This window comes from Poromitra crassiceps (assembly GCF_964638095.1).
Source record: "Poromitra crassiceps genome assembly, chromosome: 11".
Classification (NCBI taxonomy): Eukaryota; Metazoa; Chordata; class Actinopteri; order Beryciformes; family Melamphaidae; genus Poromitra; species Poromitra crassiceps.
In genome coordinates this window covers 19,824,171-19,830,769 of record NC_139643.1, presented here as the reverse complement: position 1 = coordinate 19,830,769, position 6,599 = coordinate 19,824,171, and the positions used below count along the sequence as shown (strand labels likewise).

At 42.7% G+C, this 6,599-nt stretch overlaps 1 protein-coding gene and 1 pseudogene across 2 annotated transcripts in view; one reads left to right on the top strand and one right to left on the bottom strand.

The window, feature by feature from the left end:
• Window positions 1-5,250, bottom strand: part of LOC310785691 (visinin pseudogene) — a 13,235-nt pseudogene extending 7,985 nt beyond the window's left edge. Inside the window, exon 1 of the transcript in view lies at window positions 4,870-5,250. The product of the transcript in view is annotated as a visinin pseudogene (transcript). The remainder of the gene's footprint in view (window positions 1-4,869) is intronic.
• Window positions 1-6,599, top strand: part of LOC310784876 (class I histocompatibility antigen, F10 alpha chain-like) — a gene marked incomplete at both ends in the record, with an annotated part of 357,580 nt that overhangs the window by 145,640 nt on the left and 205,341 nt on the right. The window lies entirely within an intron of this gene.

Genomic DNA, 6,599 nt, shown 5'->3' with positions numbered 1-6,599 from the left:
TTAAACGGCTGGCGCGCGAGTGGGGTAAAACCGCCCATATATCTCAATGGGCTGACTCACCAAAAGACGGTGCTGCGGCTCTAAACTACAGGTTTGGGGTTCTAGAGCAGAACACAAGACGTCTGCTCAGATGTGCGTTTACTGCGGTGGTTAAATCCCCGATCGTGTCTGCCTGGGCTGGGTATCAGCTAAATTCTAACTTTGCTGAATGGATAGAATGGGGGTTTCTACCCCACCCTGACCCCGCCCCCAGCTGAGCCAGCTAAATCAGCGTCTATGACGAGACCTGGCCTCAACCTATAGTAACATTGGTTGAGACAGCACATTGAGCCCAAAGAGGTTTCGTCTTTAAAATTGTTATAAGGTAACGTTTGTTTGGCCGCTAGAGGTCAGGTGACCCTCCAGGTTGGTATTAATAGACTGCTGAGCTGACAAGTAAAGGCGTAGGGGTGAGATGGGTATACTGGCAGCAGTTAAACTACAATGTTTTGTGCTGTGGACCAACGTTGCTATTTCACAATTGTTTAGGACATCAAAAAAACTCTCGTAACGGACAAGCCCGTCTTTTATTGTCACACGAACACCACAATACATGCATGCGGCCACAACACACTTATGCTGACGGTGGCCGGTGAAAAGTGTCCTCTGCATTTAACCCATCCAGGCATGTCCTGTCCTCCGGGGGGGCAGGCCAGGAGCAGTGGTCGCTTTCTCGTACAGCGCCCGGGGACCAACTTCGGATGTTGTCCTCACTGGTCGGATGACGATGACGATCTGATCTTCTGCATGTTTTTAGTGGGGGGGTTATATACGGAGGAACCCCCTGGGGGAGCACAGGGAGAACATGCAAACTCCACACAGAGAGAAAGGCCCTTACAACGAGATAACCCACCTGGGCAGTAGGCACTGAAGATATGGGGGGGAACACAACCACAGCGCCCACAGTGTCCCAGGCGAGAATCGAACCCAGGACCTTCCAACTGTTAGGCGACAGCGCTTACCACTGCGCCATCGTACCCCCAGATCAGGTTGTCTGGTCATGACAGCCTACAGTAAACTAATACAAATCCAGCTTATTAAATCAGTAGTCTGGAGCTGTACGGGACCTGCATGGGGGCATGACCAAAGCGCAATGGCAGGAACCAGAATCCGGTTACCGGATACATGTGCGCCAGCAAAATCTTCCCTGTAGCTAACGTTAGCTAGCTACAGCCTGATAACACCAGGTGACTAAAAAGTTAAGTATGTAGTACATAAAACAAAACGTTGATGCAATAATATGGCATCGCCGCCACCGTCGCCTTTCGTGGTGACTAGTTATCCTACACAACTCGAATTGGCGTTTCAACGGGGGAACGATACAAATGTGGCACGTATCTGTTTTACATCCCGGTTCTGAAAAATAATAAACAAGTGTCGCACACTCTTGGCTCCATATGCAGAGTCAGGCGCAGACTGCATAATCGGGCACGTCGGGCAAATGCCCGGTGGCCTGGCCTGCAAATTATTATTATTTATTTATTTTTGGTGCCCGCAGTCAGGCCACTCCCTGAACAGCAGGCCAGGCGCCGCCTACTGGTTTACAAGTGGTTTTATTACTTTATTAGTTAGTCTGAAGTAATAATTACACTTCAGGGTTAAAGTGGGTGCATCTCATTGTAAAATTGGACACGGCCCAAATTGGGCTTCAAATGGCCCAAATCTGGCTTCAAACGACCCAAATTGGGCTTCAAACGGCCCAAATTGGGCTTCAAACAGCCCAAATCGGGCTTCAAACGGCCCAAATCGGGCTTCAAACGGCCCACATTTTTCGCCGGCCTGTATCGGCCCGTATCGGCCTGGCCTGCTTGGTATCTAATGCCCGGCCTGAATTATGATCCCAGTCCGCCCCTGTACAGAGTCTTTAATATGAAATGACGTTTCGGCCGTAGCCTTCTTCAGATTTACATCCCGGTTCTGCCGTCTAGGGCGAAAAGAGGAAAGAGGTGTAATTCACAAATGCTGGGTGCCAGGCTCTCTTCTCGGGAAGAGCCTGGTAACACGAGGTTACTGAATCAGAGATTTTCAAAGTGGGAGCCGAGCCTCCCCAGGAGGGGGGCTCCAAACAGTTTCAGGGGAGGCTTAGTGAATGCAAGTGAAAAAATATGACTAGGTTATAATTAGTTATTACATTAGTTATTATTAGGTATCAAAACGAGATCACATAGAATAGCCTAAATGTGTGATTTGGTAGTAGTTCAGAGATACAGTACTTTTTGGGGGATTTTACGGTTTTTCCCACTTTCCCCGTCAGAAACAAATAGGCTACATGCCTTCAGACAGACTATTTGTATTTGGTGTAGTATGATGTATGATGTATGATGTATGATGTATGTCAAACAGCAATATCAGGCTATCTTGGCTCAATTATGGGATCAAATAACATATGATTCCATAGGCATCCAGGAATTGAACGAGGGGGACTCCTTTTTCCAAGGCTGGGGGGAGGCCCACAGTCTCAGACTTTGAAAAGCCCTGGCCTACATGATTGCAAAGAGAGCAGCACATTTGCATAACCTGGTCCTCATATAATCTGCACATTTTTAACCCATCCATAAGCTGATAATGTGTCTATCAACAAAAACAACAGGACGCTGTTATGATGGCCTGGATTAACTGACCAGCTGTTCCTGCCTGCTTTTGTTCTGCCATTATATGACCACTAATATTTTACATTGAAACATGACTATAAATAGACCTATGGGAAAGTGAAGCGTTCAAAGCAGCCAGGAAGTGGGGTTGTTTTTTTGAATACATACAATAACATGCACTGTCTATTATGTTGGACATATGAAACACCACTTGGGCAGTAGATATCTGTTCAGTTTCGTGAGGTTCTACTACTTTGTAATTTTAACTCAAATTATTAACATATGACTGCTTGGAACAATATCAGATTGAAACAACATTTCAGAAAGCAATCAAGTAAACTCAGTTTGAGAAAGTCATGCCCCCCCCCCCCCATGACTTTGTCATGATGGTGATGGTGTTCAGAAATAATTTATTTATCTTCCATACCCCCAAATAAAGGAAAACATGTTAATCTGTTATATAGTTTTATATAAAGTCGGGTTACCGTGATTTATCGTAGCTACATGTAGCTGTTAAATATGTTATGTTATGTTATGTTATGTTGTGTTGTGTTGTGTTGTGTTGTGTTGTGTTGTGTTGTGTTGTGTTGTGTTGTGTTATGTTATTTTATTTTATATAATGAACCATTTCAAAAACAAATATAAGGAACATTTATTTAAAAGGTACAAGTTATGTATATGAAGCGATTAATAGCATGGTATGATTATTTATATTGTATATCTAATATGCACTATTAGTTAATTGTATTGTACATAATATTACTCTGTAAATACGCAAATTGGTATACATATTTATAATGGTATATTATATTTAACATATTAATAATTAATAATTTATACACTAGAACTATAAATTATATTTATTATGCAAGGTATGAATGTATTTGTATATATATATATATATATATATATATATTTGTATATATGTGTGTATGAAAATATATGGTTTATTGAGAATGTAAATAGTATAAAAGTGGAAGTCATTTGATTAAGAATGTGAACTGTGGACTGGGGGTAGTACTAAATAAGTACAGTGTACTTCATCCTACTCCTTTCCGGACCTCGTTGCTGTCACGTATTCTGATTATTATTGTTTATTTTTTATTTTTTTTATTTTTTCTTTTTCTTTTCTTTTCTTTTTCACTTATAAATATATATATTGTGTAACATTGATACTACTTGTGTATATTACTATTTCTTTTTTTTTGAAAGTCCGAAATAAAGCTTTCATTCATTCAATAAAGCTTTCATTCATTCATAATTATATGGGGAGTAAAAATTAGAAACATGCAGCTTAAATCTGTCAAGGAATATCCGTCAATGTATTTTTTAAATAGTCCAATAGCCAATAAAAGGTCATAAACAGGTCCTGTAATCAACATGCAGAGGACACTATTCTTAACCTGTCCTTCTGCCCTTGTTAATACTGGATCTCTTCATAGGTGGTTCCATACTCTAACTCAAATCAAACCTTCCAGTGGTCAGAAGACAGAGGTTTATGTTTTGTCAAACTGCACAGTGGAGATGAAGAAACATGTTCATTCTTTTGTGGCTCTTGTTGACTTTTTAGTGGTCACGACTCCATCATACTACACTTTCCGCAAAACTGTATAATACTGTACTAATAATAACAATAATAATATATTCATATATATCATTTTGGTCTTGTAGTGACACCATATTTTATGTTCCTCATTAGACACTCAGATCGAATCTCCTGTTTTATTATCTTCTCTTAAGTTTCCCATCCCCAGTCCAAAGCTCTCTTCTGCCTTCAATTGTTCATCAGCATCAATTCAAGTCTACTCCAGCAGTAAAAGTGTTTCCACTTTTGCTTTCCGTTGTCTCAGCCCGCCATGAGTCTAAACATGTTTAAGTTCTATGTCCAAATCAAGTGACATCCTGAGCGACACATTGAAAAGTGAAAGATCTTTGCATCTGTTAATCCATCGACACATCTCCTTCCTTCACAATTTGTTGTGTTGCTCTTTCATCCTCTGTCCCTTTGTGTCCATGTCCATCCTTCATCCATTCATCCATCCATCCATCCATCACTTTCACCAACTTTGCCATGATGCCTTCCTCCTCCATACTCCCATCAAAATAATCTAACCCACCCTTCATCCAAGTAAATGTACCAGTTCATCAAGCCATCCCATTCCAACTCAGTTTATCCACCGTTATATTTGTGAGAGAGACCTAACAGCTTTCTTATTTACCACTATACATCATAACTCACCGCGCAGATTTCCTTGACCTCTGACTTGGTGATGTATCCGTTCTTGTCCACGTCGAACAGCGAGAAGGCCGATTCCAGTTTGCTGGTGGTCTTCCCCGTTGACGTCATGTGGAGGGCGATGATGTACTCCTTGAAGTCCAGCGTGCCGTCGTCGTTGGTGTCAAAGGAGCGGAAGACGTGCCGGGCGTACGCTTGGGCGTCGCTGTCTGGGAAGAACTTGCTGTAGATGGACTGGAACTCCTCTTTGCTAATGCGGCCGGTCGGACACTGCCTCTTGAAGTTGTCGTACCAATGGGCGATCTCCGCCTCGGAGAACTTGGTGTTGAGCTTCAGATCCTCCAGGATCTCCTTGGACACGGCGCCGCTCTTGGTGTTACCCATTGTTGGTGCTGTGTCGCTGGTGGTGTTTCAAAGCTATATCGACGTGTGAATCGGTGCTGGCTCACTGTGCTGGCTCACTCCTCTCTTTGTCAAAGTGGTCGACAGAAGACTGGTCCTATATGCTTGGCCTCGGTCCTGGACCGCACCTCAGCCCATGGAGACAAATGCTGTGAAAGAGAGGAGAGAAGCTGCTTGGTAAGCTCAATAAGCCAGTCAACCATCAGTGGTGTGAGGCTGAGGCATCACAGAGAGGGGTCAACACAGGTCAAAGTAAAAATGTGTGTTTGCTGTGCAAAGTGCCATGCTGCAGCCAGGTGGCACTTCTCTGCTGTTTTAAAAGGGTCAGCAGGCCAGCCTGGCAGCAGGCCAGCTTGGCAGCAGGCCAGCTTGGCAGCAGGCCAGCTTGGCAGCAGGCCAGCTCATTGGCACAGAAGAGGGAGGGGGACCTTTTTATGACAGATTAGAGCAGAACTGGTTTGACATTGATGGCGATAGAATTCTAAATGTCAGAAGACCCACAGATATTATTATTACAACAACAACAACAACAACAACAACAACAACAACAACAACAACAACAACAACAACAACAACAACAACAACAACAACAGTCTTGTAACTGGTGTGTGTGTGTGAAGCATATGCCCATGAGACTTGTGTGTGTTGTTTGTCCGTGGCCGTCCTCAGAATCACAATCAGCTTTATTGGCCAAGTATACGACAAGGATTCTTGGACAACTGCAGCAGAGGACAACATGTCTTGACTCCTTGCTGAAGTGTAGCAGAGCTTTGAATGTGTATATTGGCTATTATGTAAATACAAAGGACATATTTAGATTTTTGTGAACCTGTCAACTTGAACTGCATTTAAGCACAAACTTGCTTGTTTTGTTGTAAAAAGTAAAGAAATCTAAGTAATAAAAAATGTCATGATCTACAGTAGGCTATGTATCTGTTTCTCTTGGGGGTGTGTGTAAAAACAACTTAGAGTAAAGGAAGTGTGTTTTTGTGGTTAGAGTGAGCCCGTCTCAGCTCTGCATGAGGTGACCTAGTTTAGTGCCGTACGATAAGGGCAGGCTGTTTCATTGACAGCCTGTCAGGGGGACACCCATGCTCTATATATAAATATACTGTTGAATTGGTGTTTGTTTGCTTGTGACATTTTATTCATTGGAGTCTGTCTCACTACAGTGGTTCAGTTGGTGCTAATTAACACTTGGCAATTTCTCATTCAGGTGTGTGAAACAAGGTGGAGGAGTCCACCCTCAGGTAGAGAGGGGTAGTGGAACATGCCAAGTGTGGTTTGAGTAGAATCAAATGTATAAATCTATTTTGAGTGTCAGAAAGTTG